Source organism: Eucalyptus grandis, chromosome 6 (assembly GCF_016545825.1).
Source record: "Eucalyptus grandis isolate ANBG69807.140 chromosome 6, ASM1654582v1, whole genome shotgun sequence".
Classification (NCBI taxonomy): Eukaryota; Viridiplantae; Streptophyta; class Magnoliopsida; order Myrtales; family Myrtaceae; genus Eucalyptus; species Eucalyptus grandis.
In genome coordinates this window covers 15,375,746-15,402,911 of record NC_052617.1, presented here as the reverse complement: position 1 = coordinate 15,402,911, position 27,166 = coordinate 15,375,746, and the positions used below count along the sequence as shown (strand labels likewise).

The window sequence follows — 27,166 nt, the reverse complement described above, 5'->3', positions numbered from 1 at the left end:
ACAAGAAGCTTATATGGTCTCAAGCAAGCGCCCAAGGCAATAACACATGAAGTTAGAATTATTTATGAAAGAACATAGATATGGAAAAACTAATTCTGATTCTTGTGTCTTTATAAAAAGATTCTCGGATAATGATTTTCTTATTCTCCTACTCTATGTGGATGATTTATTGACTATTGGGCATGATGCTAAGAAAATCAAAAGCTTGAAAAATGAATTGAGTGAAGCTTTTGCAATGAATGACCTAGGCCCGGTTAAGCAAATCTTAGGGATGAGAATTACTCGTGATAGGGAGAAGAAGAAATTTTGGCTATCTCAAGAGAGATACATTGAAAAGGTATTTGAAAGATTCAACATGAACATATGTAAACCGGTGAATACTCCACTTGCAAGCCATTTCAAGTTGAGTAATAATAAGTGTCTTTCAAGTGAGAAAGAGAAGGAAGAAATGAAGAAAATTCCTTAAACATCAGCTGTAGATAGTTTGATGTATTCCAATAATCAGTACAAGACCTAATATTGCTCATGAGTATGTTTCTCTCAAATCTAGGTAAGCAATATTGGATCACTATTAAATGAATTTTGAGGTATCTTACAGGCATTTCTAGATTTTGTTTGTGTTGTGGAAGTAGAAACCTGAGTTAAGTGGCTACTCGGATGTGGATTTATGCAAGTGATGATGGTTCTCAAAAATTTACATTGGGTTATATGATGATCTTTGTAGGGGGAGTTGTTTCATAGCAATTAAGATTACAAAAATGTATTGGTTTATTTACACTTGAAGCGGAGTATATTGCTATTACCAAATAAGGTAAAATATTCTTGTGGACGCAAAAATTCTTACAAGAGTTGGACATGAAGCAAAATAAGTTTATTCTATATTGCAATAGCATGAGCGTTATCTATCTTAGCAAAAATCTGGTGTTGCATTCAAGATCAAAGCATGTTAACATGAAGTATCATTGGATCCGAGAGAAGTTAGAAGAGAAGCTTTTCCTATTTGAGAAAATCGACATCAACAACAATAGATTCGATATGATGACCAAGGTGTTGTCTATGATAAAGCCTAGGCAGCACCGACACTCTCTAGAAACTTTCGTGTCATGTCGGAGTTCGACACTCTCCGATACTCTCGAATACTCTCGAACATTCAATCAACACATGTTGGAAAATCCAACATTTGGTCAAACTTTCTCGATACTCTTCGACACTCGAATCGAAATTTTGACATGCGAGTTTCCAATAGGTATTTCAACATACGAGGTCAATTTTAAAAATTTTCAACAAATGAAGGGTTAAAATGTATATATATGAAAAAATAATAAATAAATTATAAAATAAATTATAAATTATAAATTGGGAAAAAGAAAATTCTAATTTTTTCTTCTATTCTAACTTTCCTTCCTATGATACACAATTCAACCCCCAAGTTTTCTTTTCCTTTTCTCTTCCGGCACATTTGACATGCAAGTTCAGAATGTAAACTGCTCTTTTTCTCTAGGTTTTATAGATTATTAGAATGGAATTGAATTTGTCAAATTGAAATAATGAATGATATTAATAAATGATGGACTAATATTTTTAGCATAAATTCATACTAGGCTTTTTTTATTATTTATTTATTTATGAATTTGAATCAAATTAATTTAATGATAATTTACTATGTATATATAAAAATATACATTTACTATACTACGTGTCCCAACGTATCAGAATTCTATATTTTTTTAGAAATAACATGTCGGCATGTTGTGTTGTGTTGTGCCGCGTGTCATGTATGGATGTCGGTGTTACTTAGGATAAAGCTTGACTCTTGTAGAAGAAAAATGGGCATGATGGATCTTCCCACATTAGGTGGAGAGAGAGATTTGTTGGTTGGGTCCATCTCTTGGGACCTAGCTCACATAAAACAAAACAAAAGAGAAAAAGGAAGAAACGTCAAAAGAAAAGAAAAGAACCAAAAAAAAAAGTCATTGGCTACTTCGTGCAAGAGACCACCGGAGAGAGAAGAGCAAAAAGTGAGCCCCCTCACCCGAGAGCACCAAAGAAACAGGGGAGAAAGAAGAAGAAGAAGATAGCTGCAACTTTTGTTGTCCCTATTTGAAGGCTAAATATTGATAGAATCGGCTCAAATTTGAGTATGTTGTTCATGAGACTGAGAACTACGAGTTGATGGTTTTTGTTCATCGAGCACCACCTCCAAATTCTCTGCTTGTGGCTAGGGTTTTCTAGCCCCATTATATTTATCCACTTTATGGTGAGGAAATGAGCTTGTAGTATTGATGTTTATCCTTAGTGTGTGACTAAAGAAGACTACTTTGTGTATTCTATTATTCTTAGTGATTAGTTGAAGTTTTAGGGCGGTTCGCGTTTTTTCCTATATTGAGTTTCCACGTTAAATCCTTGGTGTTATTGTTGGATTTATTTCCTTATCGATTTGGCGTTATATTGCTTATTCCCAAGTTATATAGGCCGGTTGTTGGGGCTAAGCTTATTTTGGTCAGTTTACTTTCAGGAGAGAAATTGATCCTAAATTGTGTTTGGCTCATGATGAATTGTTATCCTAAGTTCTCCCCAACACTCAACAAACCTCCCAAATGGGATGTGTGCATGCAACATTATAAGACATGTGAATTTATTGTGTCATTCCTATAGTCAATCGCCCAATATATCCTCATGATCAATATGTCTTGAGAAAAAGGTCAAACACTATCACAATATAACCCTCATCCCTTTGCAAGATATTTGTCGTGAACATTGGAATTTAACCCAATCAACAACCGATAACCTATAGCTTCAATTAGAATCCATGTATAAAAGATATGGACTACTAAATTGAGAGAAGGATTACCTTTCAATAGGATACATGTATATAAATTGCATTGACCCACAAAGCTTGCTTCATCTATTAAGTGAATGATCAAGTGAACCAAAATGGTGAAGAATCCGGGAAGAATTTTTATTATTTATTTTTTTGGGGAAAACTTTCTTCCATGACTTAACCATTTTGAGTTGGTCAAGAAGGACGTGCAGTGAATTCCTTCGTACTCCAGCCAGATAAATTTGCATATGTGGGAAAATCATTGATCTTCCAGAGAAGAGTTACTCGAAGTCTGACAATTCGTTTCGTGGTGTCATCAAACACATCAGCCTCCTCTCACCGTAACTTCATTCTCCTCTATTGATGGTCAAAGACAAGCGTCAATATTGTTTCCTGGTTCCTCTTCACCAGGATGGACCATCGATGGAATGATTGAAGATTGTTTCATGCAAGGCCACGGTTAAATGTTGTAGTTAATCGCGATTCTCGGCAACTGGCTGGGCACCACAAGTAGAACTCATTGTTCTGAATGCATTGACGCCGTCGCTTGCTTAAACCTAATCTGATATTGTTTGGCAGTTCTGCTGCATATTCATTGATCGAAATCTTTCCAAGCCATTGATATCAGCAGGATGCCTCAACATTCCATCCTTTGTGCGGCCTTCACCAAAGGAAAATATCTCATCACTTTCACGGGTTTTCTCTGCTTTGGTCGGACGCTTTCCTCATCAAATGCGTCGTTGACATTATCCTGTTTGATCTCCTCACGAAGAACCACAGAGTGGACAAAACTCCCAATATCTCTTTTCATTTATGTATCAAGTGCAACCACTCGGACAAGTGTCGATTTTCTCATATCCAAGCCCCAACTCTTTCACCACCTTCTTTGCCCCCTACTGAGAGGAAGGCAAAGATGTTCCTGTTGGAAAGGCTTCAATCGACATTTTCAGCAAAAGGGTTTGCAGACCAACCACTCGAAACTTCTAGTTGATACAAGAGCACAATTTGGATGAAGAGGTTCACCACAATCCCCACTGCTGTCAACAATTTTGTAGTTTTTCTGCTTAGCAAATAATTAATAGTTTATCAACAATTTTGATTGAGATAAAATATTTTATTTACCCAACTAATGTCGTTTTACCAGCATTAGTGTCTTTACAGATGTTAAAAAGATGGAGTATACTGATTGAAAAAGGAATATAAAAGGATGGATTTCAAAGACATGCCAAACATGTTATCAAAATTCCCATTCTTATTGAATGTTTTTGGTTTTTCAAATTAAACATGTATTCAAGAAAAGAAAATAAAAATCGAAAATGAAAATAGAAAACCATCCAATACATTTGATAGTAGCAGTAGATATTTAGTTTCATATTGTATCAAGCAATAATAAAGTAAATTGATTTAAGTACACATTTGTTAAATAAAAATACAAAATGAAAGATAAATCATTATAATACGGTTAAATTAAAAATATATATACTTAAATAGCAGGAACTTCTTATGAATCCATTAAAAATGAACTAATTTTGTAAAAAGAAAATGATAGTTACCCTGCTTCATAACGAAATTAATAGTTTATCGACAATCCTGTCAAAAAAAAAAATAAAAATGTCTTTAACAGGTTAATCTCATTTTACAACAAAATCGAAAAGTGAATTTATTTTGAATTAGGTTAAATGGAGGGTGTGTTTGTTAAATTTCATTTATCTCCTTTCAAACTTAAAATTACTAAATTTTAGCCAAAAAAACCAAGATTTCAAGTCTAAATTTGGCTAAAAGGCAGAGCCCCTCGAACAAGATTCAAGCCAATCTCAATTACCTCTTTTTTTTTAATGTTTTGGAGGTTCGAATTAATGAGAAGCAATGTTAAACGAAGAAAAATCAACTGTTAAAAGCCAAACCTGGTCTAGCCACCTGACAAAGAAAAAGGCTATATGACTTTTTAGCAGACTATAGTACCACGGTCAAACGCCTTTTTTTCTTTAAATTATTTTTTGTTTGATAGGAAACTTCATGGATGAAATGTTTCATCGTGTTAAGAAATGATGTTAGTCTTTCGTGCCTGTACTTTCATGAATGTCCTTCTCGTTCCGACCGCAAATAAATTATTTATTCAAACTGATGAGAATATGTGTGGACTGACCAAAGCATCTACATCCAATTATCGAATGAGTAAGATGTGGGAAAAATTAACACATTAGGCAAGAAAGATATGATTTTTAGCAAAGATATGATTTTTAGCATATGAATATGAGCCAGTTTTGCCAGTTTTGGATCCTGCAGTGAAATATTTTTCATCAAGTGTTATGTTTTGATTTTTATTTAAAGGGACTTAGGTTGTGTGCTACTATTGAACAGAGAAGGTCAAATATTAATAGAAAAATATATTACATAGTCTAAAATCTAATTGAATCGTTCAATACAAGCTCGGAATCAATTATAACAAGTGTCAAAATCTAATCAACAGCTTAATTCAAACACAATTCAATACGCTAATGAAAGCCCATTAAAATCAAGTGGTTTATACAACATCAAGACTTGTTCGACAGCACTCAACAATGAAAACAACACCGGAAATGCACTACTCCTAGATGGGTTTGAAGACACAATGTTGGAACCTAATGGATGATGCTAGATGTTGGGAACAACACAGGTAAGTACTACTCCTAGATGGATATGATGACATAATGGTGGAATCTAATCGACGATGTTGAATAGTAAAAACAACATCAGGTAGGTACTACTCCTAGATGGATATGAGGACTCAAAGTTGAAATTTAATCGATGACACTAGACATAAAAACAACACCAGGTAGGTACTTGTGGCATCCCAAAAATAACTCACGGCCATGTGTTTTATAAGTAGGAGTTTATTGATTATGATTTCAAGATTTATGGCCAAGTGAATAAGAATGATCTGGTATTTATATAAATGGATAATTATTGTTGTTGGAAACGCATCCTATGTCCATGTGAGACCAAGGATTTTATTTGATGAGGAAATTATGTATTTGGCCATGAATTTTATAAGTTGGATTTTATTAAACTATGTTGCAAAGTCTTTTGGCCTTTTTATTATGCAATTAGGTATTTATTTAAAATGAGGATTAAGATGTGTTATTAAAAATAAACTTGGGCCATTTAAGTTTGGACTTTAGGCCCAAGTGAGATGGGCCTAAAGTGGGCCATAAGCCCGGCCCATGTCGGCGCATGGAGGGGGAAGGAGGAGCCGCATGGCTTCCTCCAAGTGTCTTCAACAAGGGAGACACTTGTCTCCTCCTTGGGGACAAGTGTCCCCCATGCAAAATAAGAATGCATGCATATATATATATACAACCAAAAAGAGAGAGAGAGAGAGAGGGAGTGGTTGGTCTAGGTGCCGAGAGAGAGGAGATAAAGAGAGAAAGAGAGGAAGAGAGGAAGAGAGAAAGGAAGGAGCTCTCCCGTCGCCGCCCGCACGCCGTCCGTCCGTCGCCGGTGTGCCGTCCGTTTGCTGTCATCCGCTTGATCTTAGAGGCAAGTTAGGATCAATTTCTACTCTTGCATGTGTGTCTTGCATGTGTGGTTGAAAATCTTGGATGTTTAGAGGCAAGAAATCGAAGCAAATGTGGTTTGCTCTTGAAGATGCTTGCTGATTTCGTGTGTACTGCTCGACCCAGAAACTTGTGGAGTCTTGCATGCATGTTTAGAGTTGGATTTTGACTTTTATTCCTTCACAAAAGTTGTACCCAACATCTTAAACTATAACATACTAAAATTTGGGACACAATGGTTGAGATTTAAGGGGAAAAACCCTCTTCCTACGAAGACACTAGATCTGAAACTGTTTTGCTGACCTTTTGGTAGATTTGTGGTTGCATGTTGATTTTTATCAAGAATCTCTCTTCGACTTCTTCATGAAACTTGTATAGAAAATACTAAAGACTAACATACTCAAATTTGAAGCAAAATGAGTAGGTGTAGCCTAGTGAATCGACTTACTCTTGAAGACGGTAAATCTGGAGACACGGCACAGGACACCCGAGACTTCATGGACCCATATGGTAACTATTATTTGGATATTTGACTTAGATCCCCTAATAAAAGTTATAGGGGACATCTTGAAGTAAAACATATCCAAATTTCAGAGGAAACGAAGAAGAATAAGTGGGTAAAAACTCGGTATTTCGGAGATGACTACACTGGACGTTTCGGTGTGAGAACCAGAAGCTTCGGATGACTATAAAAAATTATCTAGGAGGAATCTGGCCTAGATTTCTTCATCAAAAATCTACCTTAGGGTCTTTAATATAACCTGGTAAAATTTCATAATTTTTGGAGGTCATTCGGGTATTTTAATCGAAATATTTCAAGAACTGCACAATCTGACTTTATCCGAATTTTGCATGTTGTATTGTGTGAGCTATATCTTCTTGTGTGAAGCTCTTTTGGGCATGTGTTCTTCATGGAATTGCTACCTTTATGTCTTGTCTATCACATATTCTGATTTCATGATTTTCGAAGATCATATGGATATTTAATTTACATGTTTTCCGAAATTGTGCAAGCTGGAAATTGGTAAATCTCAAAAGGTCGTGATGTATGGATTATTCTATGTTGCATGGACCCCATGGATTGTATTGACATAAGTGATTGGATCCTACTGCATGTATGTTGATGATTGGAAATGCATATATAAACCAAATGATGAAAAGGATCTTGTTTGCCATCACATTATATGCCATGTTGAAATTGAGCCACAATTGTGAATATAAACTATGATAAATGAGAATGCCGTCGGAGGTGTGAGCCGACGATGCCTCGGGAGTGTTGGGATACCTGGCTAGGGAGTGCCGGATACCCGGTTGTGTCATGATACATGCCTGGAGGTTTGTGCTAAATGCCCGGTTGTATCATGATGCATGCCCGGAGTGCCCTCGGGAGTTTCGAGATGCCCGGTGGTATACGGTACGTAATTCAAAGGGGAGTGCCTGGTGGTATGGCGGTACGTAATTCCAAAAGCCCTGGAGGTTTGTGCCCGGGGGGATGCCTCGTGATGCTAGTTGGGATGCGAGATGCTCGGCCAATGAGTGTAAATGCCGGATGCCCGGTTGTATCTTGGATACATGCCCGGAGGTTCCTCGTGATACCAGTTGGGATACGAGATGCCCGGAATGCGGGGGTGCCGGATGCCCGGTTGTATTTTAAATACATGCCCGGAGGTTCCTCGCGATACCAGTTTGGGCGCGAGCAATAAATGTGGGATGCAAATATTGGTCCCGGGAAAGAGAAATGTGGTGGCCCAAAATAAAAGAATAAAATTGGGAAATTGAAATTGAATTATGCATGGTATGGCAACATGTATGCATGACTGCATGATGATGAGTGCATGGATGTATGTGCACCTATGGCCTGATGGCATATGTGTGACATGATGATGGTAAGTGCATGGATGTATGTGCACCTATGGCATGATGGCACATGTATGATATGATGGTGATGATTACATGAGGATGTGTATACATGTGGTATGATGACATATGCATGGCTCCAAGGTAAATTATGCATGAATGCTTGCATGATACGTCTTATGCTATGATTGTTATGATTGTATTGTGTGATGCATTGAGTAGTTTATTGGGTCCTTTACCTGCTGAGTGGTTGTACTCACCCCTTCGGGGACCAACATTTCAGACTAGATAAAATACCTCTGCTGCCACTGCTACCAGTAAACGGATCGAGTGATTGGATATGACCGTGAGGAGGAGGATAGCAAAGGAAGGAGCTTTTGGACGCCGACACTAATCGATGGACTTTAAGTATATGACTATTGGAGGAGATGTCGGTCATCTTTTGAAGTGTAGTCGAGTATAGAAGACTACAGCATTTTGATGTACCGATGAACGATGTCCATCTGGTTTATGTAAATAAAAGTGTTCGACTTTAACTCATATAAGATGTTTAGTTGGTGTGCATCGTTTTCTGAATATAGGGAAGAGAGTTGTTGGACGTGCTTCCGTATATGAATTGGGGCAAGGGACCTTTAGTAAAAAAAAAAAATGTAAACCCCCCGGTTGTATTGACCCGCTGCAATTGAAATGGTATCAGAGTGACATGTGATTAGGGAAATTGAAAGGTAAATGAACTGTAGTGACTCTAACGGATCGAGGGCCGTCGAGGGGTGCCACAGTACTGCTCCTAAATAGATATGAGGACATAACGTCAGAATCTAATCGATGATGCTAAATAGTAGAAACAACACCAGGTAGGTACTGCTCCTAAATGGATATGAGAACACAATATCAAAATCTAATCAATGACACTGGATGGTGGAAACAACACTGGATAGGTACTACTCCCAGATGGAGACATTAGAATTTAATCGACAATGCTAGACAGTGGAAATAACACAAGGTAGGTATTGTTTCTAGATGGATATGAGGACACAACATTGGAATTTAATCGATGACGCTGAATGGTAGGACAACATTGAAATCTAATTAACAACACTACCTAGAATATAGACACTTGTGAGAATTGAATCAACGACAAGAATCCGAGACTACAACTAAACTAGGCTAGGCTAAGATAACTAAAGGATAAGATAAATGATTTTGATGTATTGTTCAGGGGGCTCTTCGTTGGATTGTCTACGGTTTTTATAGGACAATCTAGTAATCGTCAATCGGTTGATCTTTCCTTGAAAGTCGCTCCTAACTTATCCCACATTCTTTGCTTAACTACTTTATCCATATCTTGTTGTTTCCTAACTTGTTGACAATGCTCACATGACTTGTCTAGCAAGTAATAACCACTCCTTTGATTTTGCATGCCTTCTTGAGCACCAACTATTCCTACTTAAATCTTGATGCCAATTTTATCTGAATTTTATGTCTTCAGTAATATCTCTTGACCTAGACACGTGGCAATCAACTACTTTATCATCAAATCATGCATCTCCACTTGTAGGCCCATCGAAATTCAGCCCAAGGGCTCTTGAAAACATTGGACATCCTTACTTTTATGACTGACACGGGTTAGGTACCCACATGAGATAGGGAGAGTGATTTTTAACGTCAACGCCCCTTGTGACCAGCATGCATCAGTAACAATAATTTTGGATGTCAACAGAGACGAAGAATCTAATAACCTATCTTAAATTTTGAAACCTGTATTTTCTTTGGCCTAACAATAACCATGCTTATGTGAATTCTCTATTCCTTTATAATATCCTAATTCAATTTACATGTTTCTAATCCCGATATTATCTAGCTTTATTTTGATATTAAATGCACATGTCATCATCCAATGAAAGGAACGCAGATGAAAGACGATGTGAAGAGATGAGGACAAGAAAAACCATTTCTATGGTTTGCCAATTTCTTGATATTAGCTCCTTTCCATCCTATGTCCTAATATAAAAAAAAAAGTCTTAAACCATTCAATGCTTTTCCATTGCAAAATTGGTCGTTGGTATTCATTAGAGAACCTGCCCCTTTCATCATTTCTTAAAGATAGGACAGATGAACTGGGCGATGCGTCATCCACACCGAAGAGAAAAAAAAAACTCGCATTTTCTTATTATAGTTCTCAGGTACCAATATAACAGGTCGAGCTCGGGAACAAAACACACACAGAGCAAGAATGCGCCACTTTGCACATCTCGCCATTCAAACAAAGATAAGCTTCCATAATAGATTCCCACCCTTACAGCGACAACCGTCCACACGGCTATTGATTGAAGAGGAAAAGTAGTAACATCGTCTGTTCGAATAACAACATCAAAAGAAACAGTACGAATAAAACCACCAACCACAAGCAATTGTCTTATGCCTTTCCCCAATAATTAATTCACAATACACAATTACTGCATTGCATAACAGTCGCTGTTTTCTTTATATTATCTATACCTTTCTGTTCCAAACGTGAGGGAAAGAGAAACTTTGAAGCAAAATTTAGGAGTTCCGGTGCGAGGATTACCAAATAAAGGCCCAGTTCTTTCAGGAACTAATTTACTTAGAACACAACAAACCATTTCTTACTCTCTCTTCTGCCAGTAATCAGTATCCAGAAGTATTGGATAGAGATCGTTACCAGATGCAGACGAAGCGGTTCCAGTCCATGGCCTATCAGTGGACATGCTCTTGGTGATATTCTCAATAACTGCCTGATGTTCGCCACCTCTAAAATGCTTCCTCATGGCCTCAATTTTCTCCTCTGTCATGGTAGTGCCCTCAGAGTCCAGCACCGGAACAGCAACCTTGCCTTCAAGCATGCTAACCACAGACCGGAGTCGCATTAGTACACATCAGAGCTACCTTTATTAATGCCAGCGCCTCCTCTTTGTCAAAGTGAGAACCAAGCCTCCAATCAACTAGTTCAATCAAATTTCCTCTCTCCTTCAGAAAGTGTGCCTAGAAACAGAAATAAAAAGTGAAGATATTTCCCTCTCAAGCTTCAGGTACTGATCAGTTGCAAAATATGCTCTAAATACTAAAACAAGAAGAAGTATATTATGTCCCTTGATTATTACGTGACAAATGCAATTGATAAGCACCTGCTAGTTTTTCATCTTTGTTATAGGGTATAAATGAAAGAAATCCCCAGCTCTTGTTGAGTTTTATCAGTACAAATTATTTGTCGGGGTCATTACATGAAATGGTAGACTCGTTCTTCAATGTTTTACACCATCCATTGCCTTCTACTCTCGTTTCTAGTTTAGCAAGAAATACCTGATTATGCAACCCGGGCGACAATCAGATTTCATGAGGACTAAAAATGATTGCTTACACACAGCAAAATAAAAGGAAAATGTATTTGGTGAAAAATAGCGAGGTGAAAGAAGAAATGGAAAATATTTTTCTCTCTTTCTCAAAAAAAAAAAACAATTTCACCTATTTTAGAAGACTTTTTTTCTGTTGATGGAAAATATTTTTTCTAACTAGTTCATTTTTCGTGAAATGACCACCGGAAAATTTCAGAAAACGTTTTCCTCAAGGTTATTTTACAATGATTATTTTTTCTAATGATTGCTCAATCAAAGCAAAACAAAATCTAACTGAAGGACTCAATTAGATGAATGTGAAAAAAGTTATGCCTCAATTAAAAGTATATGAATATTCTAGTCAAGACATGGTCCTGAAAACTTTATAATTTGACAGTAATTGCCAAATTCCATAGTGGTCGAAGGACTTGTTTGGTGCTAATGAAACTTCAGGGAGTATGAATGTCAAGCATAAAAACATAAAGACTAAAACTGAACTACGCCAAATTTCAAGGAATAGAATTTTCTTCAATCCAAAAAAAGATTTTATATGAAAATTCAGTGTAGACCAACATAATAAGAACTGGATTAATTTGAAATGACAAATTGTAAATAACAGCATGATAATTCGTTGAGCAAATTTCGATAGCTGGTAACCGTAACACTCATTTGCAACCATTAAAAGTGCATGTGAGGAGTTACACACTACGCTTACACCTTCGTAATCCATTTTCCACCAGCACAAGCAGAGATTTAAATATGGATATGATCATAATTGAAATGATAGAGTTGATTACCCAATCAAGTAGATTAAAGCATTCCTCAGTTTTCTGGGAGCTAGTGTTGCTCTGGCCACTAACAACTTTTAAAGCAACGACGCCAAAACTATAGATGTCAGCTTTGTTAGTGAGGTAACCATGCATTGCGTACTCCGGTGCCATATATCCGCTGCACAATAAGAAAAGTGCTTGTGTTTGCAACAAGGTAACTGTCTCATATAGAACATACTTAATATTTCTAAAATTCAAAAGAAAGAGACGTTCCTAAATGTGACACTATGGTCTCAAGAGTAGATAAAAAAACAAGTGCATCCTAAAATTTTTTGATAGAATTTACCGAGGATATCTCAGAGAAAAAAAGACCATTAATGTTCTATTTAATTATCAGGCTACATATGTGACTTTATGACATGGAAAAGAGGCAATCTGACCAAAAAATGATTTTTAAATTCACTTGCAAGTGCAACATCTATGTCAATGTCATGTGAGACATATTTACTAAAACTGTGTTTTTCATACAAAGGAGCATATAGATAATTTATAGTGAAATTTTTTAACATATAGTAGTAGTTGTTGTTCATTATATTTTTTTGCATTAAGTTGCTTGTCAACGGGGAAACATAATAAAAACAATTAAATTACGCATCAATATAGACTATTAAAATGTATTGCATTATAATTGTATCATGATAATTTCACAAGCTTTTTGTCTGAGTGAACGCATTAGGTAGGGCACACTGAATTACCTTATGAAATGTTTATCTTGAATTGTTCTTAAAGTAGTAAATGGAGCACATAGGGTATTATCAATCTTTTTGAGTAAAATCTCACGTAGGAGGATATGAACTTTCCAGAAATTGTATCAGATTATCTAAGTTTGTTGAGATAATGGAAATTAGTTAATGTTATAGTTCTTTTTTGTTGAATTATTGTTAGAGTAGGTAGAATGAACTTACAGTTTTATCTTTTCCCTAACTAGTCACATCATTTTCATAAACAAGTTGACTTTTCACACATGTTAATGCAAACGTCTCAAATACGTGAACATGCTTATTTACGTTTTTCCGTGTGTATACAACAGAAACATGGGCGAATTAGCTCTATTCCGTATAATACTAAGTTGTATTCAAATTAACATTTACATAATATCAAAGTACCATTACTTAATGGTAGAGTACGAGACATAATTAACAATTTTTCTGTAATTAACGTGAAGATTGGTGGGACAGGCATAAAGCTTTGCGGTTAAGCCCCATTTGTTGAGCACCAAACTTTGGGATGATGTGAGTCAACCACAAAGCTCCTTTCAACTCACTTTTCTTAAATTAGACGAGATATCTCTACTCCAGTTTTTTATGTTGTCGCTGACCAACTCCTAATTAGGCTAACAGGAACATAAAGCAATAAACTTACTAAGTTCCAGCAATCTTGGTGCTAATATGTGTGTTGTCCTCTTCATCAAGCTTTGCTAAACCAAAATCTGATATTTTAGGGTTGAGATCCTTATCTAGTAAAACATTAGTAGCTTTGATGTCTCTATGCACAATCTTCAGCCTGGATTCTTCATGAAGATATGCCAAGCCCCTGGCAATACCCACACATATCTTGTGTCTTGTCCACCAATCCAACTTTAACTGAAATTCTTCAGGACCTTCAATTGTATCAGAAGACATCAAAGCTACATTAGTCCCATGTCATTAACTAAAGCTAGAGAAGCACGGTGTGATATCAAATTACCAAATAAAGCGCGAGCAAGACTATTATTTTCCATGTACTCGTAAACCAGCAAAAGTTGATTTCCTTCAATGCAGCATCCATATAGTTTCACAAGATGTGGATGTTGAAGAGCAGAAATCATCCCAAGCTCAGTCACAAACTCACGATTTCCTTGCTTTGATTTTGATGAAAGCTGCTTCACTGCTATAGTGGTGCCATCTGACAGAAGACCCTGCATATGCACTTTCGCATCAGATTTATGCTGTGAAGATTCAGTTACATTGAATGCTGCTTTCTACACAGCTTTTCTATTGGGAATTGAGGGAAATGGGTTCACCGATTTTCCTGTATACCTTGTACACAGAACCAAAACCACCTTCTCCAATCTTATTGGCAGGATCAAAATTGTTTGTGGCAGCTTTAATCTGTCGCAAGGTAAATGAACCAATTTGCAATGCTAGACCCTTCAAATTTGCACCATGGTTTGGAACTTCTCAGAATTTGGAGGAGTCAACAACTATAGTATGTAACCTACCATCTAACAAAAACGGAGCAATTCCTTCTCGATGTACCAAAAAACATTATTATCACTGAATATCTTAGCATCTTGAAATTTATTTTCTAGGAAACTTTGGTATTGGTTCAGTATGTACTTAAAAAAGAAAAAAAAAAGTGTTTTCAGGGTACTTAGTAGTAGGGGAAAAGAAAAATCATAGAGAAAGCCCACTTTGGAAACATAACACAGGGTTGTATGTTTCAATGTCTCATATATGCGAAGCGGGCATTTGTTTTCAATGTCTTGAAACATAGATTCAGTATATATATGGTCAATCGTGCCCCCAAGAAGACCCCACATACACACACACACACTCACACACTAGGAAATCTACTGTCCTCTTCCTATAAACTATCTATCCCTTCATTTCTCAGATTTCCATTTAAAAGTTTAGTGAGCCAAATGGATCTATGACCCTTCAGCTGTATCATGGCTTAATAATAACTGATTTTCTTTATACGTCAAATCAAATCTCCAATGGAATACACAAATGTCATGCATCAACAGTTTTACAAGGGAACTGTGTAACCTAGTTGCAGTATTAATGATGCATTGAGATTACCTGTTCCCCCACCAGAAAAGGTAAGAAGAAGAGTCATGCACCAACAGTTTGACAGGACAACCGTGTGATCTAGCTGATATATAAAAGATGCAATGTGATTACCCCCCTCCCCCACCAGAATAGGGAAGGGGGACAACGTATTCAGAGTGCATAACATTCTCATATTTCTTGACATATTTATGTGAACTAAATGACAGAGACTCTAGGTAAGCAACTACCTTCTGCCATTTCATCTTCACGCCCAAGACATCCTCTCCACCAAAGGATGCCCAGGATAAGAAAAACTACAAAAACTATAGCAGCCACAATCCCAACCACTGTACCAGCAGTTATTATGGCCGACTCTCGTGGGATTTCAAAATCTGCAGTGAAGAAAGAACATATGTTTACCCAAAAATGTTCAAGTAAATGGGGTAAGCACACGTGTGGAAATATATCGGTAGCTTCTTGGTGAACACAGAAACCAACAGATGGGACAGCACTAATTGAGAATCAGGAGGACATGAGAACTGCTCAGAACACTCCACGAAAACTATCAGATTAATGAGCACAGGAAGATATCATCTTTGGAACATTTAATACTAAATACAAAGGGAACAAGAAAAATAAATAGAAATATATTCTTCATTCTCAAGGCTGTACTATATAATACAGGCGCAATGGTCGTTGATCCATAGTAGAAAAGTGAACAAGGCTGTTGTTTCATAGTCTGAATAGAAGGATTAAAGATACACACAGAAACATGCTCAGATAGAAAGAAAACAAAGCAAACCATAGCCAATTTTTGCCTCTTAAGAGAAGAATGATAAATCCTAGTCAGCTACTTTGGAAATTTATCTGAACAACTGTAACAGATGGCCTGAATCTAAGAGTGGACATTGGCAATCAAATCAAGTAACTGAATCTAGACAAAATATGGGTAGTTTTCCTAATATGAATACAAGTAACTTTCGCAATAGAGAAGCACCAAGTGAAACATGGAAGTGTCTATCTGCATACCAGGATAGACGGAGATGGCAGATACAAGAGGACCATAGACTCCTCGGACAGGTATAGCATAGGTTCCTTTCCCAGCCCAATAGAAGCGTATTGTTAAAAAATTTTAGATGTGTGTGCGTGCGGAAGCATGGTTTTGATATTAGTTATAGTTTTTGGTTTGTGATGTGTGCAAGTGTATGGTATATTTTGTGGAGGATAGACAAGGGACTAGGTAGGATTATTTGAAGGATAAATGACATGAGATATGGAAGAAATATTTTCATTAGTTGAAGGAAATAGTTTGATGAAGATAGTCATGGTGGAGGATTTTCCCACACAAGGTGGACCTCACACTCTCGGTGGAGGGTTTCCCCTCACACACTCTCAAATGATCAATTACAAGCCTATTTATAGGCGTGAGTTCACCGCCATATCTACCGACTTTGAGTACAAGAATAATATAAAATTGCAGCTTCTTTGTCTTCTGCTCGTGCGGCTTCTTCTCTTCTAGTCAAAGTCCAAGTTGGACTTTGCTTTTCTTTTCTTCTTTCTTCCAAGCTTCTCGTTCCTTCTTCCTTCATGGTTAAGAGTCAACAATTGTGGGCTTTCCTTTACGTTCAAGCTCCTATAATATTTTATAATGTGTGCCCATCTTTTGTTGATCAGCTTGAGGTCTTCACGTGTTTCCCATGCACGTAGATTGCATGTAGATTTCTCTAGCTCATTCTAGGTTTCTCTTTGATGCTTCTTCACAGAGTCTTCAAGTTCAACTTGGACTCTTCATCTTTCTTGCATGCACGTGCAACGTTGCCGACTCATTCCTTCTCCATTAAGTTAGTAGCTTCTAGATTTTATTGAAAATGAATCACCAATTTCCAACACGTATCTCCAGAGTGCCCTCAGTCACCATGGTAGTAAAATTTCTTATGACCGCCTTTCCAACTCCACCTGCTTCAATCTCAATATTGAAATCTTCCCACACCAATTTCCCCTGAGATAATATTTAATCTGATTCAACTTGAGTGTCTTTACACAGAACAAGGTGAAACATTCAGCCTCAACAAACTGGACCAATTGTGCAAAGATCATGATTTGCAAATACGAGATATCTAGATAAAAAAATCCAATCATAACATGTTAAACGCTTTATATGCTTTACATCTAAGAACCAGCACTACATGGTGCCCAAAATTTACCTGTATATAAACATTAAAAGCTCGCCTTCCAAGGCTTGTATAATTTTTGTTGCCTGTGAACATTATCTCCGCAAAATGAAGGCTTACATTGTAGGTCCCATTCATCAGATAAAAACCATAATAAGTTAGAGAGATAGGAGAAAGCCGTGCATTCATGTAAAGTTGCGCATTATCCATGGATAGTTCAGATTTATTGCTGACTATATATGTATCTGAATCAGTATTGTCATCAAGGAAGTGGCCAGTGCTACTGTAGGCCCAGTAATGTCCAGTCAGGAAGGATTTTGAAGCTGAAGGCGGCTCTTTATCCTCAGTGTATGTGATGTCCCCTACTGTTACTTCACTCCCACCGCAATTTATGAAGAGGTTATACCGATCTGGATGGAGTAATGAAACAGCCACAAACAGAAAAATCAAGTCTTCTTTCTGTTATCTAGCATTCCCTTATTAAAAGATCACATGGAAACTCCCAAGTTTACAAAAAAGACATTATTTCATGGAGGCGGCTTTTAAAATATCTAGAGTAATTATGCATTAGTCATCAAATAATGATACTGATAGCCCAGAGGAGAGTTTTGATGAGAAAATACACAGAGTACAACGCAATATTAGGATTTGATGATAATGATAGGATGCACAACAGATCAACTTACTTCCTGGACATTGCTGACTTTTCAAACATGAGGCAAGCTCACTTGTGGCAGGATATGAGGTTCTGAGCAAGTCAACAAAGATTTTAATGTTACAATCATCATCATACTGAATGAAGTTCCATGCTACATACATAAACAACTAAAATGCAGGTCCTTGGAAATTCAAATCTCTTGGTGAAACATTTAATCATAAACATACGCATTGTCAACCGCCTAGCTTGCGAACAAGTTGCTGCAGAGAAAAGACAAAATCAATATTCAGTAGATAAATAGAAATCTCGTATGCAAGCAGTATTATAGGCTAATCATAATCGCACATTTGAGGGGATCCCTGATTTAGACTGAAGGGAGTAGTACATACACATCATGTTCTTGACACTCTGATAATCCCAAAGTGAATTTGTTGTATGATAGGTCACTACACAGAGAAATAGTCAACCATTTCCAAAATATAATCAATTTGAAGAATACACAGAAAGTCATTCCATCAAATGATTATTGTGTACAAAAATGCAGACCAGTTGCAAAATCTGGACAGGTAAGGCAAGTTGAAAGGCGAAAACATCAAAAGGTGATGAAAGTAATATTTTATCTTTATTAAAGATATCTTTTCTCAACTAATTAAAAGGAGAAAGACTAATTGGAGTCAATGGAGACTTTATAATTAGTTGGAGTGCATAAATACATTTTCACCTAGTAACAGTATATCAGACGTGATATATAAGGCAAAGACTCAAAAATAGAACTGTGATTCAAACGACCGCAAAGTTGGATCTTCTTATTAGAAAATATCCAGACCACCATTCAAATGTTTAAACTACCTCATAAGAGCTTCATTCTTACGCCCATAAGGTAATAACAACTTTCTCCAAGGCATGCTCATTTTGCTTGGAGAGTTTCTCAGACACACAGACCCATAAACATTATTATTGTTAAAAAAAGTGATCCATTTTTGTAGAAAATTCTAGACTACACTAGAGAAAAAGTTGGCCAAAACAAACCAGCAAAAAGCAAGCTTCGAAGACTCTCAAAGGCTGAAGAATTTTCTGGTACGTGGGCAGCAGAACACGTGGACAGCAAATAGGCCAAAGAAAAGTCAACAAAAGTGGCTGAGAGTTGGAGAGAATAGAAAAATGCAGAAAAATGGAGGAGAGACCAGAATAATCGGGAGAAGCCGCAACATGCAGGGACAAAGAAACAAGCTGAAATTTTTATTATTTCTTGTGCTCAATGTCGGTGAAGAAGAGGCGGTGCTCACGCCTATAAATAGAGGTGTGGTGTCTGTTTTAGTTGGCTGAAAAACCAAAACCACTCCTTCCTTTGTAATACTTACTTTCATAATAAAAGTTCTGTTTTTTTTTAATCCATACACCCTTGCCTTTGTAGCCCATATTTCACACATACACACTTGCACACACACACGCTTCCGCAAAAACACCAACAGTGGTATCAGAGCCACGTCTTTGGTTGGTGTCGGGCGTTTGTCCTACCCACCCACTCCTAAAACTACTATTTCCAAATACCCACTAACTAAACCATGGCCAACTCTACCTCGTCCTCATTTCCCATTCCCATTTTTGATGGGAACAACTATGACTTTTGGAGCATAAAAATGACTACATTCTTGATGGCCCAAGACTTATGGGACATCGTGGAAAAAGGTCACGAGGCTCCGCTTTAAGTGCAAGTGTTTCGAAGGATCAACTACAAAAGGATGCAAGGGCGCTATATTTTATCCAACAAGCACTCTCGGAAACCGTATTTCCGAGAATAATTGGAGCAAGGACTGCAAAAGAGGCTTGGGATATACTACGAGAAGAATTTCAAGGATCGGAAAAGGTACGCACTATTCGTCTTCAAACATTAAGAAGAGATTTTGAGAATTCTAAAATGAAAAATTATGAGACCGTACAAGAATATTGTGGAAAATTAAAGGAACTCGTTAATCAAATGAGAGCCTATGGAGATGGGATAACTGATCAAAGGGTTGTTGAGAAAATATTGGTGTCACTTACAAAAAAATACAACTCTATAGTTACAACTATAGAAGGAACTAAAGACTTGACGACCCTATCAATAAGTGAATTAATTGGCTCTCTAGAAGCATATGAGAAAAGACTAATGGCACAAGATGAAGATTTGGTTGAAAGTGCCTTTCAGTCTAAAGTAAATATACGGTCTCATCAAACTAAAAATGATGGAAGGAGCTCATGGAAAAACAAAAGAGGAGGAGAAATTATAAAAAAAGAAAATTATCCACCTTGTGGTATTTGCAAGAAAACAAATCATTTGGAGAAGGATTGTTGGTTTAAAAATAAAAAACAATGCCGCTTTTGTAAAAGATATGGCCACGTAGAAAAGATTGTCGCTCGAAAACAAATAATCGAGCAAACTATGTAGAAAAAAAAGAAAGTGAAGAGAATACATTCTACGCAGGCCAAGCGGCAAATGACAATAAAAGCGAAATATGGTACATCGATAGTGGGTGTAGCAATCACATGACAGGGGACGAAACTATATTCACCGATATCGATAAGTCGGTGAAATCTCAAGTAAAGTTGGGCAATGGTGCATTAGTAGATGTCAAAGGAAAAGGCACCATCGCCGTGGAAACGAATAAAGGCCCAAAATATATACGTAATGTATATTTAGTCCCTCGTCTTGCACAAAATCTCTTAAGTGTGAGCCAAATGATACAAAGTGGGTATTCTCTATATTTTAATAGAGATACCTGCATTATCTATGATAAATATAAAAATATCATTGCCTCTGTTAAGATGAAAAATAACAATTTTCCTATTCAATGGAAATTGGTCAAAGATATAGCCATGAAAGCTCAACTTGATGATTCATGGCTATGGCATCAAGATTTGGCCACTTCAATTTTGTTGGGCTAAAAATTCTCCATCAGAAAAATATGATGAGAGATTTTCCAGCCATCACAGAAATCTCAGATGTTTGTGAAGGCTGTCTTCTTGGAAAACAACAGAGACAGTCCTTCCCATCTGGAGGTGCATGGAAAGCTAAGAAGCCATTAGAACTTGTCCACACGGACGTGTGCGGTCCGATGAGGACACCTACACCAAGTCAAAATAAATATTTTATCCTATTCATTGACGATTACACAAGAATGACGTGGGTATACTTTCTTCGAGAAAGATCTGAGGTTTTCTCTATCTTTAGAAAATTCAAGAACCACGTTGAGAATCAAAGTGGCCAAAGAATCAAAGTCCTAAGAAGTGACAGAGGCACAGAATACAATTCAAAGGAGTTTAATAAATTTTGTGAAGATGAAGGAGTCCATCATCAACTAACTGTTGGCTACGCCCAGAACAAAATGGAGTAGCTGAAAGAAAAATAGAACCGTCATGGAGATGGCAAGGTCTATGCTAAAGGAGAAAGGCCTTCCCAACACTTTTCTGGGCAGAAGCAGTTTATACTGCTGTATACCTACTAAACAGGTGTCCAACTAAAGCAGTTCAAAATAAAACTCCAATCGAAGCATGGAGTGGACGGAAGCCTTCAGCAAAGCATCTCAAAGTGTTTGGATGCATTTGCTACGTCCACATCCCTGCTCGAAAAGGAGTAAACTAGATGAAAAGACAGAAAAGGAATATTCCTTGGATATAGTGACCAATCAAAAGGCTATCGAATTTACAACCTAAGAACTAAAAAGCTAATGATTAGTCGAGACGTTGAGTTCGACGAGAATGCTGCCTGGAATTGGGAAAGCGAGAAGATTGAGAAGAAGTACATAACCTTGCCAGACATACCACCTGCTCAAGAGGAGACAACGTCACAAGAAGAAGGAGTAGTACCGGATTCCACCACTCACGATATAACTCCACCAAGCTCTCCAAGAGCAACACAAGAAGAGTCTACTCCAGAGTCTCCAGTACTAAGGGTAAAAGCCCTTAGAAGAATTTACGACACATGCAACTTTGCTATTTTAGAACCTGAAAACTATGAACAAGCATCCAAAGAAGAAGTTTGGATAAAAGCTATGGAGGAAGAGATCAAGATGATCGAGAAAATGAAACTTGGGAGCTTGTCGATCGACCCAAGACAAAGAGATCATTGGCGTCAAGTGGGTCTACAAGACGAAGCTCAATGCGGATGGATCAATCCAGAAGCATAAAGCAAGGCTTGTGGCGAAAGGATACTTGCAACAACCAGGTATCGACTATACTGAAACTTTGCTCCCGTCGCTCGCCTTGATACTATTCGAGCACTTATAGCCTTAGCGGCACAAAAAAGATTGGAAGATTTATCAACTAGATGTAAAATCAGCATTTCTAAATGGATACCTTCAAGAAGAAATATATGTAGCTCAACCAAAAGGCTTTATTGTCAAAGGCAATGAAGAAAAAGTCTTAAAGCTTAAGAAGGCCCTATACGGGTTAAAACAAGCGCCACGTGCGTGGTATAGTAGAATCGATGAGTACTTCATCAAGCAAGGATTCAGGAGGAGTATGAGTGAGCCGACACTCTACATCAAGACCCAAGGTAAGTCCGACACTCTCATTGTCTCTCTATATGTAGATGATCTCATATATACAGGAAACAATGAGACAATGATCCGAGAATTTAAAGAAGAAATGATGAAGACATTTGAAATGACGGACTTGGGCTTGATGAACTATTTCCTCGGTATTGAAGTTAATCAAGATAAAGGAATATTCATCTCACAAAAGAAATATGCAGAAAAGCTCCTTGAAAAATTCAAGATGAATAATTGCAAAATAGTGGCAACACCACTTGTGATGAATGAGAAACTATTGAAAGAAGATGGAGCAGAAAAAGTAGACGCTTCACTCTACAGAAGCCTAATTGGGAGTCTACTATATCTTACTGCTACACGACCAGATATTATGTACGCAACAAGTTTATTATCACGATTTATGCAGAGTCCAAGCCAAATTCATTTTGGAGCAGCCAAGAGAATTCTAAGATATTTACGAGGAACTATAGATTACGGCATTTGGTATCGCCCAAGTGCTAACGCCAAGCTCATCGGCTACACTGATAGCGACTGGGCTGGTTCAGCTGATGATAGGAGGAGCACCACTGGTTATGCATTCACATTAGGTTCTGGAATATTTTCATGGATATCCAAAAACAAGACTCGGTGGCACATCTGTCAAGCTGAATACATCGCAGCTGCAATGACCGCCAGTCAAGCAATATGGCTTCGAAGAATTTTAGAAGACATTGGAGAAGCACAAACGGAATCAACTCCGATACTTTGCGACAATAAGTCTGCAATCGCTATATCAAAGAATCCAGTCTTTCATGGAAGAACAAAGCATATTGATATAAAATATCACTTCATTCGTGAAGTGCAAAGCAGAGGAGAGATCGAGCTAAAGTATTGTAAGACTGAAGATCAAATTGCGGACATATTCACTAAAGCACTACCAACAGCAAAATTCGAGACATTAAGAAGCATGCTTGGAGTATCACAAAAATGGATCAAGGAGGAGTGTTAAAAAAGTGATCCATTTTTGTAGAAAATTCTAGACTACACTAGAGAAAAAGTTGGCCAAAACAAACCAGCAAAAAGCAAGCTTCGAAGACTCTCAAAGGCTGAAGAATTTTCTGGTACGTGGGCAGCAGAACACGTGGACAGCAAATAGGCCAAAGAAAAGTCAACAAAAGTGGCTGAGAGTTGGAGAGAATAGAAAAATGCAGAAAAATGGAGGAGAGACCAGAATAATCGGGAGAAGCCGCAACATGCAGGGACAAAGAAACAAGCTGAAATTTTTTATTATTTCTTGTGCTCAATGTCGGTGAAGAAGAGGCGGTGCTCACGCCTATAAATAGAGGTGTGGTGTCTGTTTTAGTTGGCTGAAAAACCAAACCACTCCTTCCTTTGTAATACTTACTTTCATAATAACAGTTCTGTTTTTTTAATCCATACACCCTTGCCTTTGTAGCCCATATTTCACACATACACACTTGCACACACACACGCTTCCGCAAAAACACCAACAATTATCAGCAAGAAATAGCCTGATTAATTAATCATACCGTGAGGGTTATGTGTTAGACAAACTTTCAAAGAGGATTTAGGGGAAGTAAAGATTTTCCGAGTGTTATTTTTATCATTCCAGAGGCTTGAAAAGGATCTAAACTGGGAAGGGCCATTTGTTTAGGGGAAAGTGGGGCTAACTTGGCACTTCCAAGAAAATCTGCTTTCTGTTCTTTCATGCTTACCATACAATTCAGCCTCTTGTCTTACATATAACATTCCAATTAACAGATCCCAACAAGGAAAAAAGGTACTTGTGATGTTTCCTTTTAAGTCCATCGGCTACAAACCTTAAGGATTCAAGATGGGAATGCCTAATTGGTTACTACAGTACAAGATTAGCCAGATAGAGCTAGACGCAAATTCGGAATTAACCAAGACATTTTTCTTCAGGTAGCGAAGCTTACACAAATTCTGCTTTCTGCAGGATCCAACCAGGGACTGCTCCAGTCAATTGGTTTCCAGTCAGATAGCTAAACAGGATTATTTGACTGAGTTAGTTCCTCGTGTACTTTACGCACTCAAACTGAAAAACTATAGAGCCTCAAAAATGCATTAGTTAGCAGATTAAAAGCATTTAATCTTTAGAAGTGTAGAAAAAAATCAGTTAACTCATGATATCAATATAGAGCTTTTGGCGGGAGAAGAAAGACAAAGGAAATCAGTGACAGAGGAAAAACTTGATCCTTGCAAAACTTGGAGTGCATGGGTTACCAAAATACTAGTACACAAAGTTGAACATAATGAAGAATACTATCAACCTCGCTTATTAACTATTTCTTCGCTATAATGTTCTTTTCCTTATAAGACATAATGAGGGAAGATGTGCCAATGTCAAACAGTCAATTGTTGGGCAGAAAGATGAAAAGAATGTGCCGTTGTTAAACAGTCCATGAAGCTTAGGACTACAATTTCTCATCATTTTCAAGACTAGGGATAAGACATCAAGGTCCTATCTGCAGACCTTCTAAATACCACGTAAGAACTGCACTCGCCAAACAATCTAGGGCCATTGTTGTGGAAAGAACCAAATAGAGAGACTAAGGACTTTGCTATGTTAAATCTCCCATACATCATAAAACAGGCGCACAGGACATGCATTAAGTACATACACATTTAACTGCCAATTACTTGAGTAACATTGATCCATTTAACCTCTTCCAGCATAAACAAGTAACTCAATTGATACTTGTCAATCATGCTCAATAAGCAACAGAATATCATCGATTTATGTCTGCTCCAAGACTAGAGTCCAACAAAAAATAATTAGTTGACAATAATCATAAATTCATAACCGAAATCATTGTAAAATTTGGATGGTGAAATAATAAGCTTTCAGAGACGAGGATTTTAAGGCTTATAAACTGGACACGTTATTGCAGTCTAAGTTCTATTGATAGCTCAACTACTTTACAGCAAGAGATGTCTACAGCTTGGCCACAGAAACGAATAGAGATTTGAGATTATTATACAAAATACGAAAAAGAAGCTTAGGTTCAGCATCAAAATACTTACATATAATCAACTCCCCAGAGGCTGCTAAAGGAAGGAGGGATTTCGCCCCTCAGTTTGTTGAAGCTGAGGTCTCTGCAAAACAATTGAATGGAAAGGAGAGATATAATGAGAAGATAGTTTTAACTGACTCATACTGGACACTCTTTGAGTATACTTTGGAGGATTGTACAAACACAGGCTACATCAATGAACCTACAGGTCCAATTCAGAAGTTTAGACATATAGGTCAACTGCCCCGTGCCTATGCTTTCTACTAGACATTCATTTCCAGAGGCATTCATCGCAAAAAATCCATGTTCATTGAGTTGGTCGCACGCTGTTAATATACAAAAATTCTGCTGTAAATCAAATTTACAACATGTTCAATATGCATCCCTTGGAATGCAACATAGTATAGTTCAATCAGGGGATTCTGTTTATCTAATAGGACCAAAACTAAAGAAAATCATAATGTACTGAACAGATTTCCTTCATAACATATTAGTCATGAAGAAAGGGATGACAACTAAATACTAGGGTGATTGGAAAGTAGAATATGATCATGAGTGAATAAAAAATTAAGTGAGGATTTGAAAAAAAAGAAGAAAAAAAAAGGGAAAGAATGACTCTGCAGTCCAATATAATCGATGGAGAAAGTACAACCTAGTTGAACCTAGAGAAAAGGAAATGGACTATATGATAAGCCAAACCAGAACCACAGAAATTCGGTTATTTAAAATGTCAGAAAACAAAAAATAAGCATTGCTGGCTGACGACGACAGAACGGCAAAAAAATGTTCTTAAATGTAGCATGTACAAAATCTTATAGAGGTGAATAAGAAGACTTGACTTGTATAGAGATGCACTTGAAGCCATGCTCTCTTTTGAACTAAGAACGTTATGGCTGACAACTACATGACGGTCGAGCATGATACAACTATATGACGGTCAAGCATGATATTCTACTTAGATATTGTGGGGCTGAGATATGAGAATGTAAACCACTAGAAGGAAAGTTTCCAGACAATCAACCACTAAAACCCTCCATTCTGCATCAATGCTCTGAAGAAGTTAAGAAAACAAATCAAAGCAAAAGTAAATTAGATGAAATGGGCACCCAAACCAAAGTAAATAAGACTCCATTCTTGTGGTTTCTATTCCCAGCGAAATGAAAACAAAGAGAGAAAAGGTCCATATACTTCTGTGCGAAACTGTATATTCTATGGCAGAGGCCACAATCACTAGAAACTTAAATGCCACATCACGATTCACATTTTAGCATTATCAACAGAAAATATCAAAACACCATTGAATTTAGTAAGGGAGCGTCAAGCCATCTTAAATGGGTTCTTTAACTGCAATCAATGGTCAACCATAAACTAGTATATATTTCGCTCATTAAGGGTAAAATTATCTATTCTGCCTGGAATAGGAAAGGGAAAAAGTCATTTTCCACTCACAATATTTTTAAGGTTATCATTTTTGCTAGATAACCAGGTAGCTCTCCTATGAGATTGCAGCTCCTCAGAATCCTATAAGGAAAAAGCACTGATATCGTCACATTGCCAAGATGATTTGGCTCTCTTGCATTAAGTAAACTATTTGAGAAGGAGCAGTGCTCTCACAATGTCGTA

General features: G+C 37.2%; 1 long non-coding RNA gene and 1 pseudogene across 1 annotated transcript; both read right to left on the bottom strand.

Annotated features, from left to right (window-relative positions):
* Positions 1–10,673: 10,673 nt before the first annotated feature.
* LOC104451586 lies at positions 10,674–18,178 on the bottom strand (annotated as a pseudogene).
* A 6,276-nt stretch (positions 18,179–24,454) lies between these two features.
* LOC120294636 lies at positions 24,455–27,066 on the bottom strand. The gene is made up of 3 exons (XR_005551878.1): positions 26,993–27,066; positions 25,554–25,625; positions 24,455–24,511 (listed from the first exon to the last, which is right to left on the bottom strand). It is a non-coding gene; the product is annotated as an uncharacterized LOC120294636 (long non-coding RNA).
* Positions 27,067–27,166: the final 100 nt, after the last annotated feature.